The sequence below is a fragment of the Nomascus leucogenys genome, chromosome 18 (genome assembly GCF_006542625.1).
Source record: "Nomascus leucogenys isolate Asia chromosome 18, Asia_NLE_v1, whole genome shotgun sequence".
In the NCBI taxonomy this organism is placed as follows: domain Eukaryota; kingdom Metazoa; phylum Chordata; class Mammalia; order Primates; family Hylobatidae; genus Nomascus; species Nomascus leucogenys.
Window position 1 is genome coordinate 96,108,587 of NC_044398.1, and position 26,942 is coordinate 96,135,528.

The following is a 26,942-nucleotide window of genomic DNA, read 5'->3' on the forward strand; positions in this document are numbered from 1 at the left end:
AGATGTGATCAGCGTCTCTCCTTCCTTTTCAATCCACATCTCCTTCATTGGCCACAAGACATCTAGCCCCTTGGATTCTCATGGACTCTGTCAACTTTAAGAGGTCTTATTAGCAATGCATACAATAATCACCAAGGTCTCACCAGTGTGTGTCCTAGGGTAAGAGTCTGTACAGAAAGTCTAACCAGACTGGGTTTGATGCTCACAGTTTAAGTTCTTTCTCTTGTGTTCTCTAAATGTTCATGAAAAGCAGTTTTCTCTTGGTCCTGGAGAATTTGCCATTTAGCCCTAGGTTGTCTGTAGATTTGAGCTTCAGGACTTAATAATGACACATATGTATAAGGGATCCTCATAGTATTCACAGCTGATTAAGTCTCACCCCTCCTGGAAGGATCATGTGCTTTGCAGCAAAGAATAGAGTTGATGCCCTTAGGCAAACCGTTATAGAAGTTAACTAAATTTGAATTCTCCCAGGGCCTCTTGAGTGCATTTTTTTTTTTCTTAAGAGTTCTCTGAGCTTCTATCAAGTCTAATTGATTTTTAGCACAGGAAGCCTTACCTCCCAATATAGCTTTGGACCCTTTTTCCTTGTGGCCAATGGCAAAAGATCCATTTATACATTGTTAAACATGTTCACAGCCAAATGGCACCAAAATAGCCCAGGAATATTTTAATATTCATAGTTTGCTTTGATTAAAATTTAAACTTTTCACATTAGCTCTAGTATTATTTTTCATAAGGCAGGCAGGTTACAGAGCTGAGTGCCACTTAATTTAGTGTTTAATCAAGAGAACTACTGTGGTATCAGGCTGATTAGGTTGGCTCAACTGCTGCCTGCTCAATTTTTCCCAGTAATTGTGGGATATTCTTTATGGTGACAAGTGCCCAGACGGTAGAATTCCAATATGCTATACATCAGCTTCTCCATTATTGGATTAGCTGGATGTGGCATTGTTACTGCTGCACTTTCATTCCTATCATTGATCGCATCGTCCCTTCTATTTCACAATTAATGCAAGTCTGCTGGATTGATCAATCTTCTCCTGTGCTTGGACTGCAGTCAATATATTCTTATGGCCATGTGTTAGTGATCTGCAGGGTTTCTTGCAAGGCCTGTGGATTTGTCACTGCAAGGCCTGTGGATTTGTCACTGTGGTGAGAGATTTTTTTCATTTTAAGGTGCTTCTGATCGCATGAGACTGCTTGGTGCAGGGTCTTCAAATTACACATGTACAAAGAAAGAGAAAGAAGGAAGAGACACAGTGAGAGAGAAAAAGAGAGAAGGAGAGAAAGTAGAGGAAAAAAGAAAGAGGGACGAGAGAGAGAAAGAGGGAAAGGAAGAGAGAAAAAAGAAGAAAGAAAGAAAGAAAGAAAGAGGAAGGAAGGGAGGGAGGGAGGGAGGGAATTTCATTTTTACAGCTATCAACCTTGAATTTCTTGAATTATTTACTCTTGTTCACTGAATTCTTTTTTTTTTTTTTTTTTTTTTTGAGACAGTCTTGCTCTGTCACCCAGGCTGGAATTCAGTGGCATGATCTTGGCTCACTACAACCTTTGCCTCCTAGGTTCAAGTGATTCTGCTGCCTCAGCCTCCTGAGGGTCTGGAATTGCAGATGCGCCACCATGCCTGGCTAATTTTTATATTTTTATTAGAGACAGAGTTTCATCATACTGGCCAGGATGGTCTCAAACTCCTGGCCTCAGGTGATCCACCTGCCTCAGCCTCCCAAAGTGCTGGGATTACAGGTATAAGCCACTGCACCTGGCCTGAATTTTACTTTCTAATACTTCAAGCTATTCACTCAAGACTCATTAAAGCCAATTCACCAAAAATATCATTCTGTTACACTTTCTGTCGTAACAACTATTCTCATTATGCTGTGGATATATATTTTTTCAATGAGAACTTGTACATGAAAAAAGAAAGGGCAAGAGGTCTAAGTGTGGCTGGAAACTGGATCCAAGTTTCCTCTCAACTGAATGTAGATAATGCTAAGTTGGGTGAGAGACACAATGCCCAGCATTATATTGGTTTTATTGTGCTACCATTTCTGAAATCTGTTGCCATTTCATGTGTTTCTCAGGGCACCTGTTGTATTAGGAGGCCCCAGCTAGCAAGCTTGAGAAGATTGCATGGAGGTTCTTACAAGCCCATGTTGATACTTCCTTATGTTAAGCTGTCTACTAGGTGGGCTACAGAAATGCACAGGAGCATGCAGGCTTCAGTGGCAGCAGCCTTACCCCATCCTCACAATTTCTAAGGACCTGCATGTAGGGAAATGAGATGATTTTCATGGGAGTTTACCCTGTATAGTCAAGAAATTGGCAGCAAAAGCATATGCAAAATCATGTTAAAGAGAAGAGCTTCCAAACAAGAAAGAGTAGAAACGTACAGTTACATTGAAAGAATGATTAAAACAGTCAAAGATGGCTGGAGGATGGGAGGGTGTTTAACAATGTGCAGTAGGCAAATTCATGCCCCACTTCCCCAAGATACCCATGTCCTAATCCCCAGAACCTGTGAATGTGATGTGTGAGATGACAAATACGATTTTGTAGATGTTATCAAAGGTATTCCCCTAAAAATAGGGAGACGATTCTGGATTATTGGGGAGAATCCCATCTAATCACAAAAGCCCTTTAAAACACAAGACTTTCTCCAGCTGCAATAACGGAGATGTGGGAGAAGAAGTCAATGAGATTTCAAGGAAGAGAAGCATTCATACCATTGCTGATTATGGGTTGGAAGAGTCCACACATCACAAAAGGATGTAAAAAGCTCCCAGGAGCTAAGAGAAGCACCTCTGCTAGCAGCCAGTAAAGAAATGGAGACCTCAGCTTTACAGCTGCAAGGAAGTAAATTTTGCTGTCAACCTGAAGGAGTTTATAAATGGACTATTCCCAGAGCCTCCTTATCAGTCCATACAGCCAATCATTGACATCAGCCTTGAGAAAAACTCACAGTGTAGAAACCAGTTGAGCCAACTAGACTTCTCACCTATAGAACCGTGAGATTATATGTATTTGTTATTTCAAGCTGCCAAATGTGCGGTACTTCTGGCAGTGGTAGAAAACTAAGACTATGAAAACATGGAAAAGACAAGACAGTGGGTCCATATGGGGAGGTGATCTTAAATGCAGAACAAAGTCTCAGACATAAAATGCCAGGGTTCAAAGTGTGATTCCACTGCTTGGGAGCTGAGGGTCCTTGGGAAGGTGACTTAACTTTGCTAAGTGTTCTCTTCCACATAGGCTTTATTTTTCTTAATGAAATTAATGGCCAGGCACGGTGGCTCATGCCTGTAGTCCCAGTACATTGGGAGGCCAAGAAAGGACGATCACTTGAGTCCAGGAGTTCAAGGCCAGAATGAGCATCATAGGGAGACCTTGTCTCTGTAAAACACAAAACCAAGCCAGGTGTGGTGGTTCCCAACTCTAGTCCTACCTACTCAGGAGGCTGAGGTGGCAGGACTGCTTGAGCCCCGGAGTTGGAGGCTACAGTGAGCTGTGATCATATCACTGCATTCCAGCCTGACCAACAGAGACCCTGTCTCTAAGTAAAAAACTTGTTTGGTCGGGCGCAGGGTCTCACGCCTGTAATCCCAGCACTTTGGGAGGCCACGGCGGGTGGATCACAAGGTCAGAAAATCGAGACCATCCTGGCCAACATGGTAAAACTCTGTCTCTACTAAAAATACAAAAATTAGCTGGGCATGCTGGTGTGTACCTGTAATCCCAGCTACTCAAGAGGCTGAGACAGGAGAATTGCTTGGACCTGGCAGGCAGCGGATGCAGTGAGCCGAGATCGTGCCACTGCACTCCAGCCTGGCAACAAACAGAGTGAGACTCTACCTCAAAAAAAAAAAAAAAAATTAATGACATTACCTATGCCCTCTAGCCAAAGATGTTTAAAGGCACACCTGTATTTGAACAAAGTAGGGTTTACTACCTACTGCAAATGAGAACATATACCATGAGGAACCATGGAGTATCTCAGTAAGATGTTCTCCAACTTCTTAAAGGATTTGCCTTTCTGTTACGTGATCCTGAGTAGGGCTCAAAGAATTGGGGCTTTGCTCTGGATTGGATGCTGTCAGAAAGAGCAATTATATCACTGGGTATCTTCAAAGTTCTTATCCAGAAGAAGGGAAGAATTTAGTGAAGCGAAAGCTGTAGTTGGTGAAGAAGCAGCAGTCACTCATGTGAGCCAGAAAAAGAAGATGATTGGTCATCTTGCGATTTAGGCAAAGTCCATGTTTAGGACTGAGTTCGGACACGATCACCTAGTGATCTTGTCTTGTCCTGAACCACCACAGTCCTGAGATGGCCTTGTCTGATGCTGATGTTCTATGAAATTGTTTGTGTTCAACAGGCAACACCAAAGTCTATCTGTGAGTGCCAAGCCAACTCCTACCAACACCAAGCCGTCACTAATAGGATCTTTCAGGAGCTGCTTTTCCATTTATCAAGATAAAAAATATAGAACACTTATCATAGTACCAATTTTCTCATTCACTTGCCACTCCTGGGTTCCTTCTCCGCATTCCTGTCAATTATATTTCTAGACATAACCCAGAAGCTTTTCCCTTTTTGTCCTTCCACAAGAAATACTGACTGTATTGGGATGTCTCCTTGCCATCCCTCTATTCTATAAGTCAACTTAGTCTTTCTCCCCCAAAGCAAGCAAGAACACCAGCTCACTGAAAGGGAGGAAGATGACTGGAATGGAGGCAAGGAATCTTTAGGTTCTCTTGAAAGGTAAGGGGAAAGCTATTAGCACTCATCTTTTCATACTGCATGTCCCATACACAACAAAGGTGAGGATATGTGTTTGTTTATTTTGTTTTGGGTTTTTTTTTTTTTTTTTTTTGAGATGGAATCTCACTCTTGTCACCCAGGCTGGAGTGCAATGATGTGATCTCAGCTCACTGCAACTTCTGCCTCCTGGATTAAGCAATGCTCCTGCCTCAGCCTCCCAAGTAGCTGGGATAACAGGCACCCACCATCATGCTCCACTAACTTTTGTATTTTTAGTAGAAATAGGGTTTCACCATGTTGGCCAAGCTGGTCTCGAACTCCTGACCTCAAGTGATCCACCGGCCTTATAAAGTCCTGGAATTACAGGCATGAGTCACCGCGCCCAGCCTCTTTGTTCAAGGATTCGACCTTTTCTGTCCCAATAGGTTCCAGCAGCTGACCCAGCCACTTATAGAGACACGTGGATTAGGTTATCCTAATCTGGTGCAGCCAATCCTTGGTGTCTCACAGCTACTTCTCCTTTCTTGAATACCAGCTCACCATACATCTTCCTGGTTATAATGTGGCTTTTGTATATTTTCCCTATATAGAAAAAATGCCCACACAATGGAATACCAATGTTGAGCCTTTCAAGAAAACTGTTCTAAATTAAAGCCATTAAATAGAAATTCATTGTACTAATAAACCTTAGACACATAGCTAGGATGTATCCATGACAAAGAGATGGTCTCTCTCTTGGAGTGCTGGCATACCAAGTTACTTATCCTCCAGACCTGGGCTGGGCTCCAAACCTCCAAATCCAGGGTATGGTGACTCCACCAGAGCCAAATATTGACTAGCTGGGGTCTGTGAGAGTAAATAAAACAGGAGGACAAAGAATCTGATGCCATGGTGTCTTCGCTTTTACCCTGATGTTGAGGTGTTTAATAACACACAAATATAACCTTAGGTATCTGAATTGAGTTAATTTAATCTAATTAATATATAACGCATAAGATTGTTCTTATGCGTTATATATTCTTCTATGCATAAGATTCAAAAGATAATGCATAAGATTCTTCTTATGCATTATAAATTCTTCTATGCAACATTCTTCTACGCGTAAGACTCAAAAAGATGCTCTATTAAGTACAAAACAAAACTGATTTCTAGTGTCCACACTGGCAACACATATACTAATACCAGAGTGATACAGAGAAGGTGGTATGGCACCTGTGCAAAGATGGCACGCAAATTCGTGATGTGTTACTTTTTTTATTAAAAAAAAAAAAAACCCTCCTTTCTACCCTGGGAAAATGGGGTGTTTTTTAAAGGAAAGCAGATAAATTTTATTGACAGTTCTCCTAATGACCATTTCATTGACCCACTGAAAGCCAATTTACCAAATAACCAATCATCTGAAAACCATTAGCGAGTCTTTGCAATTTATAAGTAGAACCCGGACAAGGAATTGTCTTCTAGTCTCATCCCAAGAAGTTCTATTAATAAAATTAGACTTGATGTGCATATCATGTTCTTTTTCTAATACATACTAACTTAATTAGATTGTTTGTGTTTAATAATTACAGCATCAAGTAAGCTTTCCTATGTTTGTTCCTTTGATGCTACATGTATCAACCTCTTAGTTTAGAGGTAACAAAACTTTCCTGGAAGAGCTTAGTTTTTCTCCAGAGATATTTTAACACCTTGCTTCAACCTCTGGTTTTATTTTATTTTTAAAGGGTGTACATATGCATCTCTGAGAGCAGGATTTAACAGGGCTTCAGAAACTACTTTTTTTTTTTTTAGATGGAGTCTTGCTCTGTCACCAGGCTGGAGTACACTGTCGCGATCTCTGCTTACTGCAACCTCCGCCTCCCAGGTCCAAGTGATTCTCTTGCCTCAGCCTCCCGAGTAGCTGGGACTACAAGTGCTCACCATCACACCCAGCTAATTTTTGTACTTTTAGTAGAGACGGGGTTTCACCATGTTGGCCAGGACGATCTTGATCTGTTGACCTTGTGATCCGCCCACCTTGGCCTCCCAAAGTGCTGGGATTACAGGCATGAGCCACCACGCCTGGCCCAGAAAATCCTTTTTAAACGACTTGTCTAACAACTTTCATTCTTCTTTAAACCCATTTTATGCAATGCTCCTGCAAGACTATTCTTTGTAAACAGTGGCCTGATTGTATAACCTCCCTTTGGGAAACCAAACACAACAGAGAAAAAAGAAAGAAGAAAAAAGAAAAAAAAAAAAAAAAAAAAAAAAAAAAAAAAAAAAAAAAAAAAAAAAAAAAAAAAAAAAAAAAAAAAAAAAAAAAAAAAAAAAAAAAAAAAAAAAAAAAAAAAAAAAAAAAAAAAAAAAAAAAAAAAAAAAAAAAAAAAAAAAAAAAAAAAAAAAAAAAAAAAAAAAAAAAAAAAAAAAAAAAAAAAAAAAAAAAAAAAAAAAAAAAAAAAAAAAAAGAAGAAGAAGAAGAAGAATAAAAAGACCGTCAAGATCTACTCATAGTTTGGAGAAAATAACTGTAATAAACTGTTGACCTCATCGCCTTTCCTACATTCTTACACTTTCTAGCTTCCTAAGTTTCTGTCTCATGTTATTCTGATTTCTAGCCTTATCTTAACACACTGAGTGTATGTTGAGAGGAAGTCCTATCAGCCTAATTTCCCTTTATTATATAGCATCTACCACAACACATTCCTCAGACAAAGCCAACATTCAGGAAATATATTTTAAGCCACTTAGTGCCATTTGAAAATTGTTTTTTTGTTTGTTTGTTTTTGAGTCAGAGCCTCACTCTATCACCAAGCTGGAGTGCACAGGCGCAATCTCGGCTCCCTGCAACCTCCGCCTCCCAGGTTCAAGTGATTCTCCTGCCTCAGCCTCCTGAGTGACTGGGATGACAGGTGCATGCCATCACACCCAGCTAATTTTTTTATTTTTAGTAGAGACGGGGTTTCACCATGTTGGCCAGGCTGGTCTGGAACTCGTGACCTCATGATCTGCCTGCCTCGGCCTCCCAAAGTGCTGGCATTATAGGCATGAGCCATCGCGCTCAGTGAAAATAGTTCAAAGATCTTTTTTAAATCTCTTTCTTGCTGGATAAATAGAAAACCTTCATATTAGGGCAATTTCATGTGTAAACACATGTGCTCACACAAAGACAAAATAGCTTTAGAGGATACAAGAACATGCATTGGCTCACATGCTTGCAAAGTTCCAAAGTAGGCAGATTAACTTCACGCACCACTGTATCCAGGGCCTCAAGTGACAGCATCAATATTTTCCCCTTTCCTAATTTCTTAGATTGCGTGTCAGTACATTGACAGGTGGATGGCCACCATAACCCTAGACTCACCTAACAAAATCAACAATCCCATGAGGAAAAAAATTTCCCCATAGAGTCTAAGAGCAAAGTCCCCCCAGGAATCTCTCTGTGGTCCACCTGATCATATGCCCATCCCTGAATCAACCATGCCCAGGGATACTGTCACTGTAAACACCAAGAGTTCACTTGCGTGCTCAATCATGTGCACAAGAAGAGACACCAGGAGAAAAAAAAATAGAACTGATCTTCTATTTTGGGGACCCCCGCTTACTAAGAAAAGGCGAGACAGGTGCTGAACAGAGTTAAAATGATAATAACAAAGATGTTCACAAAATCTCCCAAACTGGGCTGCCTCCTGGTTCTGAAAAACTTCTAAAAAGAAATAATAGAGGCCGGTGTGTTGACGCATGCCTGTGATCCCAGCACTGTGGGAGGCCAAGGAGGATGGATCACTTGAGGTCAGGAGTTTGAGACCAGCCTGGCCAACATGGTGAAACCCTGTCTTTACTAACAATACAAAAATTAGCCGGGTGTGATGGCACATGCCTGTAATCCCAGCTACTCGGGAGGCTGAGGTAGGAGCATCACTTGAACCCGGAGGTGGAGGTTGCAACGAGCTGAGATCATGCAACGGTATTACAGCCTGGGCAGCAAAGCGAGACTCCATCTCAAAATATACATATATATATACATATACATATACATATACATATACATATACATATATACAGAGAGAGAGTGAGTCAGGGCCAGGGTAGGAAATACATAAGTTGACCAGGAACACCTTGTCACCTCACAAAGCAAGGAAGCTCTCCATCCATCTGAACAGGGAGACAACAGAAAGACATTCCCACTGGCGAAGAACAAAGCTTCAGAATGGACATTTAGAATGATTATTAGTCTCCTTTGGAACATGCAACCAAACTAACTCAAACTGATTTGAAAACTAGAAAAAAACGAAAGAAGATACATATGCCCCTATTTTTCCCACATGAACTCTACCTCGGGGTAAGCAAAGAATCAGTAAAAGATTTTTCTCTGTAGAAGTATTCTACCTAATAAATGAAAAAGGAGTGATTGTAATGGATGTTAGTGATTGGTAAAAATCTCCAAAAAGGACATAAAGAAAGGCATTATGTGGTTCCTAATGGAAGTACACAAGAAAATTTATTATGTGTTGGCCAGGTGTGGTGGCTCACGCTGCAATCCCAGCACTTTGGGAGGCCGAGGCGGGCGGATCACAAGGTCAGCAGATCGAGACCATCCTGGCTAACACGGTGAAACCCCGTCTCACTAAAAATATAAAAAGTTAGCCGGGCATGGTGGCAGGTGCCTGTAGTCCCAGCTACTTGGGAGGCTGAGGCAGGAGAATGGTGTGAACCTCGGAGGCGGAGGTTGCGGTGAGCCGAGATCACGCCGCTGCACTCCAGCCTGGGCAACAGAGCAGAGCGAGATGTTTGTCTTTGTGTGAGCACATGTGTTCACACACAAAATTGCCCTAATATAAAGGCTTTCTATTTATCCAGCAAGAAAGAGATTTAAAAAATCTTTTTTTGTCTCAAAAAGAAAAGAAAATAAAAAAAGAAAATAAAATTATTACGTGTTTTTGCCAAAAGCAAAATTGAACAAAAATCTCATCAAACTTCTGAATTTAACCACCAGTCAACAGAAAATATAAAGAAGAGAGAATGCAATCAGCAAATTGAGACTATGTAGAGACTCTCCTGTAAAAGTGACCCAGTGACCTCAACAAATAGATTGCAAACACTGAGTTGGAGGTGGCACCAATTTAATAAAAGAAACTTCAGAGATGTATCAGCTAATTTTAATTTGAGACATATCAATCATGTTTAAATTTCTGATAAATAATACAACTTAGAAAAATGTGGAACATGATCAGGTAGGCTTGAACAATGATAGAATGCTTGCTTATATTAAGAGATTATTGCTAATTTCAAGGCATAATAATGCTAATGACAGTATTTTTTTTCCTTAAAAATTCTCATATTCTAAGTACCAAAATATTTAAAAATAATATGATGTTTGGACAGCTACTTAAAGAATCTTTTTTTTTTTTTGAAACATATTCTCCCTGCTGCCCAGGCTGGAGTGCAGTGGCGTGATCTTGGCTCACTGCAACCTCTTCCTGCTAGGTCCAAGCAATTCTCCTGCCTCAGCCTCCCGAGTAGCTGAAATTACAAGTGTGTGCCACCAAACCTGGCTAACTTCTGTATTTTTAGTAAAGACAGGGTTTTGCCATGTTGGTCAGGCTGGTCTCAAACTCCTGACCTCAAGTGATCCACTCACCTCAGCCTCCCAAAACACTGGGATTACAGGCATGAGCCAACGTGCCTGGTCCACTGCTAATTTTAAAGGCATAAAAACATTAATGACGATATAGTTCTTTTTTAAAAAAGTTTCATTTTTTCCAATATACATACTGATATGTTTAATAATAATAGTATATTTTGGATTTGCTTCAAAATATTGATGGGGAAGGGAGAGGAAGATTAAAGCACAAAAGAAACAAGTTTGGCCCCATAATGGTAGTTGCTGAAATCTGTTGCAGGGCATATGAGGGATCAATATGCTACTCTACTTTTGTGTTTTTTTTGAAATTTTTCATAATAAAACATTTTAAAACCACCATTAAACAAATGAGAATGCTCCAGCCTGGGTGACAGAGCAAGACTCCGTCTCAAATAAAAAATAAAAATTAAAAAAAAATCAGAATGAGTTTAAGCATCACCAAATCACTCTGGCCCACCAATGAATCTGGAGTAAAAATGCAGCTCCTGGCCAGGCACAACGGCTCATGCCTGTCATCCCATCACTTTTGGAGGCCGAGACAGGTGGACCGCTTGAATCCAGGAGTTCCAGACCAGCCTGATCAACACAGTGAGACCTGATCTCTAAAAAAATAAAATAAAACAAAATAAAATAAAAAGGCCAGGCTCAGTGGTTCACACCTGTAATCCCTGTACTTTGGGAGGCTGAGGCGAGCGGATCACCTGAAGTCAGGAGTTCAAGACCAGCCTGGCCAACATGGTAAAACCCTGTCTCTACTAATAATACAAAAATTAGCCAGGCATGGTGGTGGATGCCTGTAATTCCAGCTACTCAGGATACTGAGGCACGAGAATTGCTTGAACCTGGGAGGCTGAGGTTGCAGTGAGCCTAGATCGTGCCACTGCACTCCAGCCTGGGTGACAGAGCGAAACTCAGTCTCAAAATAATAATAATTAATTAATTAAAAAAAGAAGAAACAGGACTCCAGTATTTGTGGGTATGTTTTAAAATACTCAGAAGGAATTTTAGACTGCAGTCTGTAATAAAATGCCCTTCCTACTCTCTCAAGAGACCCTCATATGTTAAGTCTTCTGTACAAGACAACCTGTAGCCATCATCAAACATCCTTCATTCTTGGAATAGTCTGAGAGAAAAGAACACAAAATGTGCAACAGTATTGCAATTTGGAGACACCAGAAAGAAACAGCAGTCATCAATCACAACGATGTAACCAAATTAAAATCCTCTTTTGGTTCTTCACTACAACCAGCTGTTCTCATTTGGAACTTTATGTCTCTTGCTTCTGGTAGGGCCAACTCATTGCCAATAGCTCTGACAGCATCTTTTCCCTAAAACCTTGTCTAACACAACTGCCCCCATCCCCAAACCATTCTGTGTCTCAATGGCTTCATTTTTCCCCCTTCAGATTAGTTTTCACCATCTGTAGCATCTTATTATTGCTTGGATTCATGTGTAAACACTTGAACACAATGACAGAAACTAGTGAGTGTTGTTCATCCTTCAGTCTCCCCTCCTAAGCCAGTTTCTAGAACCCCGTAGGCTTTAGGAATATTTAGCAACAAATATTTGAATATATAAATGCTTCATAGCTAAATCACTACTAATCCACCAAATGTATTGGTTTGGCTGCCTTCATTTTACACTAGATAAGTAAATAAATAAATAGATAATTATATACTAAATATGCTATATACACTAAATATAATGTACATATTATATTTATATCCATATTATTTTCTAAATCTCAGCATTTCCTACCTTGAATTTTAACAAAAGAACAGCACTTAACCTTCAACTTTAGTTTCGTTTTTTTTAGTTTGCTAGGACTGTCAAGCAGATTAAATGATTAAGAAATATAATATTAAAATAGACATGAGAATTGTTTTTACTTTTTTCTAAGAGCTTACATGTAGTGCACAACCTTCAGACAATTAAACTAATGTTCTGATAACTCTTTCCTGCTATTACTAGAAGACAAATTATTTGCGCTAAGAGAGCAAGAAACCCTACCTCAGAGAAATAGGGAATTGAGTAGTTTGCAGTTGTGAGAACAACAAAGTTAACATTCAATTAAGTTCCATTACAAGATTTATACTAATCATTAACCAAAAGTTGTCTTCTGTTCAGTTTCAAGAAACTGAACAATACCCTGACAAAGAGAAAGACCCTTTAAAAATTAAGCAATAATTATGGTATGTTTGCAAAACGCAGTCTATCTTTTGTATCTTAAATTTCTTGGCTGTGTAATTTGCATACACATTAAACTCTGTGGGAAATTGGAAAACAATTCAGAATTCAACAATTAAAAGATACAAATTAAAATTGTTAACATTAACTTAAAGTTTATTGCTGGTGCAATGCTCTTGGATATAAATGAACTCTGATCAAGCAGCCATTCCTCTCTTGGAAGTTCAACATGTTTTCAATATACGGTGACTATTGCACCTTTAAGTCATTGGTTTTGCTGATGCCACTTCATACTGATAAATATGATATTTTAACAAATATAAACATGTATTGGTGGCAGATTTTCTTTTTTACTAGAATGAGAAGTTGAGTCAAATCAATCTAGTCTTCAAAAGGACTTACCATCTCTTAAAAAACCTTAAAGTTATTGGGGGAAAATGCTAAGATAATTCTCTATTTAATTTCAGCTAACAGAAAAGACAGCTATTGAGAGTTGTAAGTTTGGGGGCAAAACACAGTCAACACAACAAAAGGTACTTCCTGCTTTTATTATTTTTCATCTGTCTACAATGTACTTATAAATATGTGCATATAAATATAAACATATATACACATATATATGTATAAAGCTGATGAGGAAATCTTCAATGCTGCCTAGAAGTTTTCTTGATAATTTATTAAAAATTCTCTAGTCTGATTTCCTGGATGCAAAGCTCAGTTCCATCAGCTTCTAACTCTGCGACTACAGATGTGTTATTCTTTCAGCCTCTGAGTCCCATTCGGCAAACCAGGAATAGTGATGGAAATCAACTCACAGACTGGCCATAAGAATCGAATAAGGAAAAAATTAAATCCCTGTATCTCACATGCAGAAAAGTGCTCAAAAATTGCAAAGCATTATTTGTGTGAAGCAACACATTATCATCTGAATCCCAATCCTGCCGCTTACTAGGTTTGTGAACTCAGACAAACTAATTAGCTTCTTTGTGCCTCACTGTCCCCATTGGTAAAATGAAAACACAGTGCCTAAAGCATAAAGTCATTGGGCTAGTAAATGAGTTAAATATTTGTAAAGCACTTACAATAGTAACTACAACGTATGCAAGCCCTACTTATTTTCAAGTAACAAATATGCATGTCTAGATAGGAGGATGGATATATATACACATGTATATATCCATCTAGATATATACACATCTAGATGTGTATCTAGATACCTATACATGCACACACATATATGTTTATATACACACATACACACACATGCACAAAACCACGGAACAGAAAAAGAGCTGTCCTATATCAAATTTAAAAACGCCAGTACTAGTTCAGTGTTATTCTAAAGTAGAGATACTCAATATCATTGTATTTATATGAATTTAAAAGCAAAGGCCAAACTAAGCTTTCCTATATTCTGGGTGGCTAGGAAATCAAAACAGCAATGATTTCTCGGGAACTGCCATGTTATTTCAGATGACCAAGTTTCAGATAATTAGGATACAATAAAATGTTCTTGACATGAAAACTAATGGAATATACTTGGATCATTGATGATCTTCGAGATGCCCCAGGGCCATCAACATGGGGACCAGTTATCAAGGTAAGTTGAGAAGTTTAGATTTGTATGCTATAACTATACTTCCAATGGGAAAAAGTGATTAGGGACTAGAAAGTTTCAGACTCAAAGGAACTGGGGTGTTTTTTCCTATGTATGCTTTCTAATAAATTTGTGGTTCAAACATAGGAGGATGGAGAGAATCAGATACTTGTGTGTTGAGTTATAAAACCCGAACCAATCTCAAGTGTAAGTACCTCTAGCTTTTACCTCAAAGCCTTTCTCTCTTTTTTCTTTTTTTAAGATAGAGTCTCACTCTATGGCCCAGGCTGCAGTGCAGTGGTGCGATCTTGGCTCACTGGAACCTCCGTGCTCCCAGGTTCAAGTGATCCTCCTGCCTCAGCCTTCTGAGTAGCTAGGATTACAAGCGTGCACCACCACGTCCAGCTAATGTTTGTATTTTTAGTAGAGACAAGGTTTCACTGTGTTGCTCATGCTGGTGATCCTGACCTGAGGTGATCCACCCACCTCGGCCTCCCAAAGTATTGGGATTACAGGCGTGAGCCACCGCACCCATCCTCAAAGCCTTTCTCTTCTGTCATCACCAGCAAGATTATTAGCTTAGGAATTTTAAAACACCCCATAGCTCTATCACACATCACAATAATAAAGTGAAAAATCCATCCCCCTCCCCAAGTTGGCCGCATAGAAAGCAGCACCACTTCTAACACACACACACGCACACACACACACACAGCTACTTTCAGATCATAGTCATTTTGTTATCAATATAGGTTTGACTAATGTAAATCATATGCTCAAATTAATTGATCGCATTACATCCAATTCCCATCATGTAAAGCCACACTGTAGGAGAAATCTCCGTAACAAGAGAATTGAGATATTAGCCTAAATTACAGGTGTCAGATAACAGACTATGGTTTTTCTGAATTTTTAATTTTCCACTTAACCCCAGAGAGTTTTAGTCACAATAATTAGCCAGCATAATACATGGCACATATGTATCCATATACACACACGTGCAAACACGTTTTTAAATACAATGACCAACACACACACACACACACACACACACACACAATAATGCAAGAATCACATGCCCAATCGGGGATATGTTCTGATAGAGATATCCAAGTTAATTCGGAATTCTTTTTTGATAACATCTCACCTTGTGTCTACCATCAAAAGCGAATTTTTATCAGTCTCTGAAAGCAAATGGCTTCCATGCAATTTGGTCGGTAACATATATAAATGTTTGAAGCATAACAAAACAACGTATTTCAGAAAAAGCTGTGGAATATGATAGCTTCAGGACTTGGAGAATACAACCAGGATCCTTTCGGGTGGAGAGGCATAAAAGAGATTAAGTGGACGGCACTTTCTTTGAATTATTGATGTAATCAAAACACTAGCAGATACACAGCATCATTCTTCCTGGTGCTGGACCCAACATGAAATTTTAGCTAGGTTTTGGCTTCTTTTGCTCCCATTAAAAAATGCAAGTAAACTGGTCACTTGTTGTTTACCTAAAAAATGTGAAGTTTCCTAACAGTTCTTAGCATGGCATTAAAAAGGGAGAGCTAGGGGTGGTTTTTACAATTGGATGCCTGAAGCATTGCCCATGCACTATTCACGTTTTCAACTCAAGTCTGTGTTTGTTATCAACACCTGGGACTTTAAGATCATTAGACTCTAGACACTTATATCCAACCCTGCATTTAAGATGGAGATGGCTTCATTAAGTCGGAAGGCAGAATTCTATTAGATAAAGCTGTGCTCTCCATAGCTTAACCTTGGAGAGCTAACGCAGTCTTTTCCTCCAACTTTGCAGACTGAAAAGGAGCTTCCTGTGGCTCCCTTATCCCGCCAATACCCCCAGCCCAATTCCCAGACTCCCCTCATCACGGGCAGATATCATTTCAACAGATGTTAGCAACAGCTAAAGTGCACTAAGGCCTGTTTGTTAAACTCCCAGAGGGGGAGGTGGATTGAGGAAATTCAGCCAGTAATTAAACCACATACTTCTTCTAAAGCCGCCTCTACCCCTCTTCCCTGCATAATCTCTCTGCCTTGCATCAAATCATTTAGGCACTTATTGGCTACAATCAATACAATATGAGCTACATTAATGTTGTCCCTGAGAGACGTTCGGGGAAGAGGTGGTATTGCTTCACAAGCATTTTGGAGTGTTCGTGCAAGCACACTATCAAATGCAGCAATACAGTTTCCATGCTGCAGGCTGGCAGATTTATGATCTCCCCTGCCCCACGCCCATGGAGCTGGGCTGCTGCCAAACACACGCAAATTGGATTGGAGCGAGAAACATTAAATATATTACCTAATGCACACAAATGCTAAATAGTGCAAATCACAGTGAAGAAGTGGCCCCGCTGAGTGGAATTTTAACAATTAAACTCAAGTCTCTCCATAAGTTGCAGCACCACTCGTGCCTCGCTATGTAGAACAAAACTACAAAGGGGAAAGAACCTTTAACCAGGTGTCCTGATCACAGATTCCGTTTCTTCAATTCAACAGGATGGCTTTCCCCACCGCCCCTCCCCACTCTGATGGATCCCTCAGCCAGTAATGCATTTAGAACACGCTCTACAAATCCTGAACCCAAGCAAATGAATTTATTACGGAAAGGAGCTAAATGAAGATTTGCGCCATTTGTTAGTTTTTAATACTACTGATGTGTTATCTTTTTCAAGAGACCCTGATTCGGAGAAGGCTCATTTGAACAACAAACATGACTCCCAAGAAGGTGTGTGCAGGGTCCCCTCTACAGGAGCAACAAGTCACTGCACAGCTATCAATACCATTCAGCCTCAAAAGATTTTATTCGACAAGCGAGACAAAGAAAAGAAAGTCAGTGTTACAGTTCAGTCCATCTATGGATCCTACACAGAACTAAAGATGAATGCAGTAGACTAACAAAAGAAATTAGGGAATAACTGTGCAGACCAGGCTCCAGTTGGGAAATTAAAATCTATCAGAAATTCAGACAAGAACTATTCCCAGCGTCGGGCTCTCGGCTTTATGTTTAAAGCAAAGAAGTAATTGGGAAGAAGGATTCTGCGTTCGACAATGAAATCCATTATAATTTCTCATGAATGACACCCTGCTTGGGCAATGGGCACTGAATATGATGAAGTATCACAAATCTTTTTTTTTTTTTTTTTTTTTGAAAAGGAAGGAAGCAGGCTTTCTAGGCCATGGCCATCGGTCATGGCATGATACACAAAGAATTCTAGACACAAGTGACCTTGTGTAGATCATGGGACCTCTTGGACTCATGCCATTTTTTCTGTAAAATCATTAGCTGGTTTCTGAAGCCCTTTGTGGCTCTAACAGAATATGGTTGAAGTTGTGTAACTTTTATCCTTAAGTGCCTTCTTACCTAGCTTTTAAGTCCTTTATGTGCATTTAACACCACAGAAAAATACCACAGCTACTAAGGAACCCAAGATGACCTTGGAAAAGATGAACAAGATACTTAAGAAATTGCTAGGCTGGATGCAGTAGCTCACGCCTGTAATCCCAGCACTTTGGGAGGTCAAGGTGGGCGGATCACCTGAGGTCAAGAGTTCGAGACCAGCCTGGCCAACATGGTGAAACCCCGTCTCTACTAAAAATACAAAAATTAGCTGGGCATGGTGGTGGGTACCTGTAGTCCCAGCTACTAGGGAAGCTGAGGCAGGAGAATCGCTTGACCTGGGAGGCAGAGGATGCAGTGAGCCGAGATTGCACCAGGAAAATCCCTTGAATCTGGGAGGCAGAGGCTGCAGTAAGCCGAGACTGCACCACTGCACTCCAGCCTGGGCAACAGAGTGAGACTCCATCTCAAAAAAAAAAAAAAAAAAAACTGCTTCTCCATGAGCTTGGTTCTGCTTCACAGAGTGGAAAGGAAGAGACAGCTACACCCGTTCTCCCTAAGGAATGGGTAAAAGTCTGGCAAAGACAGGCCAATATTTTCTAGAGGTAGATCATACTCTGACAATAGTTTTCAAGGTATAGTTTTCATAGTACCAGCTTCTGAAACATAGGGAGTTCTGTTAACAACACAGGATCTGGGACACCCCCACCACCCTATTGATTGAATCAGAAACTCTGTGGGTGGGATCTAAGAAACTGAATTTGAAACAAAACCCTGAAGAGATTCCTAGGCACATTAACATTTGAGAAGTGGGCCGGGCTTGGTGGGTCACACTCGTAATCCTAGCACTTTGCAAGGCCTAGGCAGGCACATTGCTTGGGCTCAGGAGTTCAAGACCAGCCTGGGCAACACGGTGAAACCCCATCTCTACCAAAACTACAAAAGTCAGCCGGGAATAGTGGCACAAGCCTGTGGTCCCAGCTACTAGGACCGCTGAGGTAGGAGGATGGCTTGAGCCTGGGAGATGGGAGTTGCAGTGAGCTGAGACTGCACCATTGCACTCCAGCCTGGGTGACACAGTGAGACCCTATCTCAAAACGACAACAACAACAAGAAAAACAACTTGAGAAGTGGGTTGATCATGATAATCACATGGGAACTCATTTTTCAAAAAGAGTTAACTACGTATTTTTGCTAATCGTTATGTCACTTCCCCTATTGGATATGAGCTTCCTGAGGCCCAAATGCAATGTTGTTTATTAATGTCTCCCAGGCATCCTGTCCAGGGCCTGTACATACAGATGTATCAGCTTTAATGGAGAAATGCAGAAATAGCCAACTTGTGTTTTGAGACAAGGTCTCACTCTATTGCCCGGGCTGGAGTGCCATGGCATGGTCTCAACTCACTGCAATCTCTGCCTCCCAGGCTCAAGTAATTCTCCTGCCTCATCCTGTAGCTGGAACTATAGGTACACGCCACCGTTCCTGTTTTTTTTTTTTTTTTTTTTTTTTTTTTTTTTTGACAGACAATTTCATTATGTTGCCTAGGTTGGCCTCAAACTCCTGCGCTCAAGCGGTCCACCCACCTTGGCCTCCCAAAGTACTGGGATTACAGGTGTGAGCCACCACACCTGGCCAGAAATAGCCAACTGTGATGTAGTAAATTAGAATATCTACACACAGAGCTTTAAAATATGCAACTGATGAACATTGTGGTGGTTATTGCTCACAATAAATTGTGAGAGCCAGTTTTCTATCATAAAAAATGACAGCCTTATCTCATCTTAAAAAATTAACAACTAGATATATAGCATGGTTTTCTGTTATCAACACTCATTGATGTGTATTAGTTTCCTGGACCTTGACAAGCAGCTTGGGCTGGAACTATCCTGAGATGGACATGGAAGATCATGGAAGACCAGAAGCTTAAGAAACTTGTCCAAGCTCACATTCACAACTATTAGGTCGGTGCAAAACTGATCATGGTTTTTGCCTTTGAAAGTAATGACAAAAAGCACAATTACTTTTGCACCAACATAATATATGCTACTTCTACTTGGTAAACTTGGATATATTTTATGAGACACACTATCATCTTTCTATGTGAATACTAACATAATTTTTAATTTTTTTGAGATGGAGTTTCTTTCTTGTCGCCCAGGTGGGAATGCAATGGCGTGATCTGGACTCACTGCAAACTCTGCCTCCCAGGTTGAAGTGATTCTCGTGTCTCTGACTCCTGAATAGCTGGGATTACAGGCATGCACCACCACTACTGGCTAATTTTTGTATTTTTAGTAGAAGTGGGGTTTCACCATGTTGGCCAGGCTGGTCTCGAACTCCTGACCCCAGGTGATCCGCCTGCCTTGGCTTCCCAAAGTGCTGGAATTACAGGTGTGAGCCACTACACCCGGCCCCTTTTAGGGACTTCCATTTCTTCATTTCCATCAACACCTCTGTTGCAAGTAGGTTCTGTCCCTTTGTTTCTTTATTCTCCAGACAGTGTGCAGAGATAACTTCTGTCCACCTCTTAAATGGTTGCATTCTCCACAGCTGTACCTGCTTCTATTCTTATACTTTATATCCATCCCTGGTACTACATATAAATTGACGGGCAACTAATAAATCAGTTTATCTAAGGATTGCTATATAATAATTACAGAGGATGTTAACTTACAGGTACCAATATGTGGGAAAAAAAAAAGTCCCAATTGCACCGTTAAATAAGAACAAATTGTGATTCATTATACACTACATGATGCTGTTTAATAAAGTGTCCTTCAAAAGACAAACTGATACAGATAGAGAGTAGCATATATAATTGTAAACATATCTTCATAGACAAATTATCCAGATCCATACTGCCCAACAGAAAAATAACGCAAGCAATATATGCAATTAAAATTTTTCTAATAGCCACATTTTAAAAGGGAAAAAGAGGCCAAGCACAGTGGCTCAGGCCTGTAATCCCAGCACTTTGGAAGGCTGAGACAGGCAGATCACTTGAGGTCAAGAGTTTGAGGCCAGCCTGGCCAACATGGCGAAACCCCGTCTCTACTAAAAATACCAAAACAGCCGGGCGCGGTGGCTCACGCCTATAATCCCAGCACTTTGGGAGTCCGAGGCGGATGGATCACCTGAGGTCAGGAGTTCAAGAACAGCCTAGCCAACATCAGAAACCCCATCTCTACTAAAAATACAAAAATTAGCCAGGCATGGTGGTGGGCGCCTGTAATCGCAGCTACTTGGGAGGCTAAGGCAGGGAGAATTGCCTGAACCCAGGAGAGAGAGGATGCAGAGAGCTGAGATCGCGCCATTACACTCCAGCCTGGGCAACGAGCAAGACTCCATCTTAAAAAAAAAAGAAAAAGAAAAAAAAAAGAAAAAAAATTAGCTGGGTGTGATGGCACGCACCTGTAATCCCAGCTACTCAGGAGGCTGAGGCTGAGGGGGAGGTTGTAGTGAGCTGAGATGGCACCACTGCACTCCAGCCTAGGGAACAGAGCAAGACTCGGTCCCAAATAAATAAAAAGGAAAAAGAAAAAATAAAACATATAACACTAATTTTAACAACATATTTAGCCCAATATGTTATCACAAGAGGCAATCGACTTTTTAAAAACTCTCAATGAGCTATTTAACACACTTTCACGTAGTAAGTCTTTGAAACCCAGCATATATCTTAACTCACTCAATAACCATAAGTAAACAGTAGCTACCATAGTGGACAGTAAGATTATAAACATTTTCATCATCACAGGAAACTCCAATAGACTACACTGGTCTATAGGTCTATAGGGCTTTGGTGAGAGGAGAAAGTCCTGCCTGGAAGAAACCAGCAGGACAATGCAAATTTGTTTCCCAAAATTTAGGGGGAGATTTACCGTTAGGACACGTTGAAATCTGTGGAGCGTTTCTCTTTGAAACGTGTTTTCTTTCTTATGTACTCCTTTGTTCTCATCACTGCTCTCTGGGTCCATATTCATTCTTGGTTTTACCATTTACTGGCTGTGTAATTTGGGATAAGTAATAGCCTTTCCATATCTAATTTTTTTCACCAGAAACATAACCGTGATGACGACTACATAAGATTACGCAAGGAAAGAGTGCCTAGCTGGCACTTGGGAAACTCAACTTTCCAGTGGGATCTCATTCTAGCCATCATAAATATTTCAGTTCTGACCCCAGGAGGGATAAAATGTGGCTGCTTCGAGATGCCCTCCCAATAAACCTGAATTTCTATATTGCTTCTGTCACTCCACAGAGCAGACAGTCATCCCAGCAACCTTACAATGTTCATTCTTATTCTCCCCTCTGCTATCTGCAAGAGGCACTAAACAGGTGAATAAACTGTGGTCATGTATTTGGATGAGTCTCTATTTCCAAGTTCACATTTCTAGATTGTGAACTGGAGGTCAGTGGAGTCCCCAGTCACGAGCTATATTTCAATGGAACAGAAATTCCATCTATGAATGAGATTGCGGGTAAGTTTGTGCACCTCTGCCCACCTATGCTTATGTATAGATGTGCCCATGTATATGAGTATGTTTGCAACGTGTGGGGCATGCATGTGTGTGCATGTGTCTGAAAAGTTTTCTGTTGCTGTCCTGAGATAAGCCTAGCGGCTGGGGAGATAACGTGGGCCCGGAATCAGAAACCATGGTAATGATGAGATTTTAGGCAAACTACTCATTCTCTCTTGTTCTCCACTCACTTCCTCCACTGAAAACTTCGGGGACTGAACCAGATGATCCTAAGATTCCATCCAGCATGAATATTCCATGATTCAATAAATTTGTGCATAACCAGGGCCAAGGTTTTCATTCTTGTTATCATGGGTAATCAAGACTTGGCAAAACACTTCAGTCCTCTATCAAAATGCTGCTCCCTGACTGAGCTCCCATTATTAGGCCCACTACACCCCCACAAGACGTTGATAAATGGAAGCTGCTAATAGATCGCTTGGATGATGCCCAGGAAGAGGGCAGGCTTCCCACAAGGCCTCATTTGAAAGTTTCATTCCACTCAGAATTGACTCACCAACCAACCCTGGCAAACATAATAAATGGCATTCGAAAGCATGGGTAGGGAATGCAGGCAGGGTGGGCAGGAGTAAGGAATGCAGGCCAGGTGGGCAGGTGAGCAAGGGGTGGATTAGATAACCTTTCAGGTCCCTCTGCATCTTGAGATTCTAGGATTCTAAGATGGGATTATAATAAATCATCAACCAAGACAAGTGAAACATACAGGCACCTGCCCTACAGCGTGTTCATTTATTTTCTTAAAGGCAAGTGGAGGAGGCAAGTGGCATCCAGACGACCTTCTTTCCTGTCAGGAAAAGGTATCCATCAAGAATTTGCAAAAAGAGAGGAGAGGGAGAGGAAGGAGAAGGAGAGGGAGAGGAAGGGAAGGAAAAGAGGCAAAGAGAGGATGAGCAAATGCAGTAAAAAATATTTAATATTAAAAACTGGTGATTCTGGGCCAGGCCCAGGGGCTCAGGCCTACAGTCCCAGCACCTTGGGAAGCCAAGGCAGGTGAACCAGTTGAGCCCAGGAGTTCAAAACCAGCCTGGGGCTGGACGTGGTGGCTCACACCTGTAATACCAGCACTTTGGGAGGCTGAGGCAGGGGGATCACTTGAGGTGAGGAGTTCGAGACCAGCCTGGCCAACACGGTGAAACCCCATCTCTACTAAAAACAGGAAAATTAGCCAGGCATGGTGGCCAATGCCTGTAATCCCAGCTACTCGGGAGGCTGAGGCACGAAAATCGCTTGAACCCAGGAGGCGGAGGTTGCAGTGAGCCAAGATCATGCCATTGCACTCCAGCCTGGGTGACAGAGCAAGACTCTGTCTCAGAAAAATAAATAAAAATAAAAATGGTAATTCTGGTAAAAGTATATGAGGGTTATTGTACCAGTCTTACATTTTTCCACGTTTAGAATTTTTCAAAAAGTTGAAAAAATGTTGCACATTTTTAAAAAGACAAATGACATTTAAAAATTGGAGATAAGTAGGTTCTCTAAAGTGGGTTTCCTGCAAGATGTTTTATGGAAAAAAAAATTTCTTTTGTCCAGTAAGTTTGGAAAGTGCCTTATTCTATATCACTCCATGGAGATTTACAATTCACATTCATTTGCAGATTAAAGGTACAAAGAAGTCCTGCAAAAAAAAAAAAAAAAAAAAAAAAAAAAAAAAAAGAAAGAAAAAGAAAAAGAAAAGAAAAAAGAAAAAAAATTCTATCATTTTTTTTGTTTTTCCTGACATGAACTCACGCTCTGGGGCCCAGGCCAGAGTGCAGCAGCATGAACTCAGCTCACTGCAACCTCTACCTCCCAGGTTCAAGCAGTTCTTATGACTCAGCCTCCTAAGTAGCTGGGATTACAGGCACCTGCCACCATGCGCGGCTAATTTTTTTTGTACTTTTTGTGGGGTTTTGCCACATTGGTCAGACTGTTCTCTGACTCCTGACCTCAAATGATCCACCCACCTTGGCCTCCCAAAGCGCTGGGATTACAGGGCTGAGCCACTGAGCCTGGCCCTGTCTAATCTTTTTAACCCAGTATTTCCCACACACAGTGTTCTTTAATTAATTAATTTTTTAAGAGATGGGGACCAGCTATGTTGCCCAGGCTAGAATGAGAACACATGGGCTGAAGCGGTCTTCCTGCCTAAGCCTCCTGAGTCACCTTGTCCAGCCATACCTATTTATAAGACCATATATCTTTTGTGTATGTATGTGTGTGCAGCATAAGTTAACCTATCATAAAATTAATCTTTCAAAATTAATTGAAAGATATGTAAAAACCTAAGGTATATTCCCTACCGGTATGTGGCAAGCAGCCCAGAAAAGAGAAGAGGCCAGAGAAAAAAATCTATGATTAAAATAGAATCTGGTCACGTTTTAAACCATACTATGCTACAGAAGGGGAGAGGAAAGAAGAGGGGAGGGGAGGGGAGGGGGAGGAAGGAGAGGGGAAAGGAAAGGAGGTAATTTGTGCCTAGTGGAAGAGAGTGCCAATACTTTACCCTAAAAAGGTGCCTGGAAAGTTCCAGAGTCTTGAGAACTGAAATCCAGAGGAACTAACTCATTGGCATCTGGCCAGCAAAGCCAGGATATTTCCCCCTGGGTTTTTCAAGGAGCCCTGCCTCCTGATTTTTCACTTTCCTTATAGCAGACTTATAAGCAAAGAAGGCGCCAGGTGCAATGGCTCACACCTGTAATCCCAGCACTTTGGGAGGCTGAGGCAGATGGATCAGCTGAGGTCAGGAGTTCAAGACCAGCCTGACCAATAGGGTGAAACCCCATCTCTGCTACAAATACAAAAATTAGCCAGGTGTGGTGGCAAGACCCTGTAATCCTAGCTACTCAGGAGGCTGAAGCAGAAGAATCACACGAACCCAGGAGGCGGAGGTTGCAGTGAGCAAAGATCATGCCACTGCACTCCAGCCTGGACGACAGAGAGAGGCTACATCTCAAAATAATAATAAAAATAATAAGTAAAGAAGGCATGTGGTAATGGGCAGAGCTAGGATTTTGTCCAGCATAAATATGCCATCATTCAATGAATCTGGAACTCACTGGGCTGCCGTGCTATTCTAATTTAGTGACTACTAAAGGTGAGGAGGCTTTAGGCTGCAAGTAACAAAACCTGCCTAACAGTGGCTTCATCCATAGGGATATCTATTGTCTTCCAATGGTTCGTCTGACTGGAGATAGCCCTAGGCTGGTGAGGATGCTCAGTAGTGCCACAGGATGTAGACTTTTTCATGGATATCCCAGGTGACACTGATACCATCATATTTCACAGATCAAAGGGCTGGTCAAATTTCGCTAGGTCACACAGGTAATAAAGGAGGATCCAGGATTATTTTATTTTGATTTTATTTTATGTTTAAGATCGAGTTTTACTCTTGTTGCCCAGGCTAGAGTGCAATGTCACGATCTTGGCTCACCGCAACCTCTGCTTCCCGGATTCAAGCGATTCTCCTGCCTCAGCCTCCCAAGTAGCTGGGATTACAGGCACCTGCCATCATACACGGCTAATTTTGTATTTTTAGTAGAGACGGGCTTTCTCCATGTCGGTCAGGCTGGTCTTCACCTCCTGACCTCAGGTGATCTGCCCACCTTGGCCTCCCAAAGTGCTGGAATTACAGGGTTGAGCCACCACGCCTGGCTGGATCCAGGATTTTACACTCAGTAAACTGCAGAGACTGTGCTCTTATGACACATTACTGCATGCTAGGAGACACACACCTTGTCCAAGAGCACTCTCTCCACTTGGCTGCACACCTGGGCCTCCCAGCCTAATGTCTTGTCCACGGGGCATCAATACTATCACTAGGCACAAGTAGTGCATACATCCTACAGCAGCCACCCAGCCTACATCACAGCAGACACACTTGTGAGCAGAGGAGCAGACCTTCAAAGCCTAGAGATGCAACACTGTTTTCCCACGAACCCACAGGCCTTGCCTCTTCTCCCAAGAGATTTATAATTAAGCCTGTGAAAAATTAAGAAATTAATATAAAAGTTGCCATGTTGCCAATGCTTTTATGATACTTTAATTTACTAGAAACATGTTCACACCAACCCTGGGGAGTGAGTGCAATGCAAAATTGCTTACATTGCTCTTATAAGCTGAAGTAAGCGCTTCCTTTTCATCTTCTATAATCCTATTAAAAAAAAAAAAAAGCCAGCAAGTCAGCGGACCAGAAGCAGCAAATAGATAATTATATCACTCTCGATATTCTCCCACCCTGGCTTTTTCAAAGACTCCCCCTCCATAATTCTATACTTTCCTCATAATTTATTTACAGCTAAAGAAATGATGGACAAAACTCATTGCATAGACATCTGCACATCATTCTAATGAAGTTACCAGTGATTCCAAGTAGCTCTGCCATCACCAACAGGATAAAGCGTGTGACAGAGTCAGAGGATGAGTACCACCCAAGAAAAGAGTAGAGGCATGGTGTGCTCTCCATGCTAGGAAGCTGTCAATGGAACAGCTAAGAGTTTGGGTATCTGGAAAACTGTAACTCATGTCCCAGCATGGCCACTTCCCAATAACGAGATGTTAGATAAGTTATCAAAATGCTCGAGCCTCAGTTCGATACCTTTCCTTTTTTTTTTTTTTTTCCCAGACAGAGTGTCACTCTGCACCCAGGCTGGAGTGCAATGGCACGATCTCATCTCACTGCAACCTCCACCTCCTGGGTTCAAGCTATTCTCCCTGCCTCAGCCTCCCAAGTATCTGGGATTACAGGCGTCCGCCACCACACCCAGCTAATTTTTGTATTTTTAGTAGAGATGGGGTTCTGCCATGTTGGCCAGGCTGGTCTCAAACTCCTGATCTCAGGTGATCCGCCTGCCTCGGCCTCCCAAAGTGTTGGGATTACAGGCATGAGCCACTGCACCTTGCCAG

The 26,942-nt window shown here is 41.3% G+C and overlaps 1 protein-coding gene and 1 non-coding gene across 12 annotated transcripts in view; one reads left to right on the forward strand and one right to left on the reverse strand.

Moving 5' to 3' along the window:
- The window catches only part of RBFOX1 (RNA binding fox-1 homolog 1), a 2,489,097-nt gene that overhangs the window by 705,121 nt on the left and 1,757,034 nt on the right, over positions 1 to 26,942 (reverse strand). The gene's annotated exons all lie outside the window — the stretch shown is intronic.
- Positions 5,910 to 6,015, forward strand: LOC115831330. The gene has a single exon (XR_004026851.1). It is a non-coding gene; the product is annotated as a U6 spliceosomal RNA (small nuclear RNA).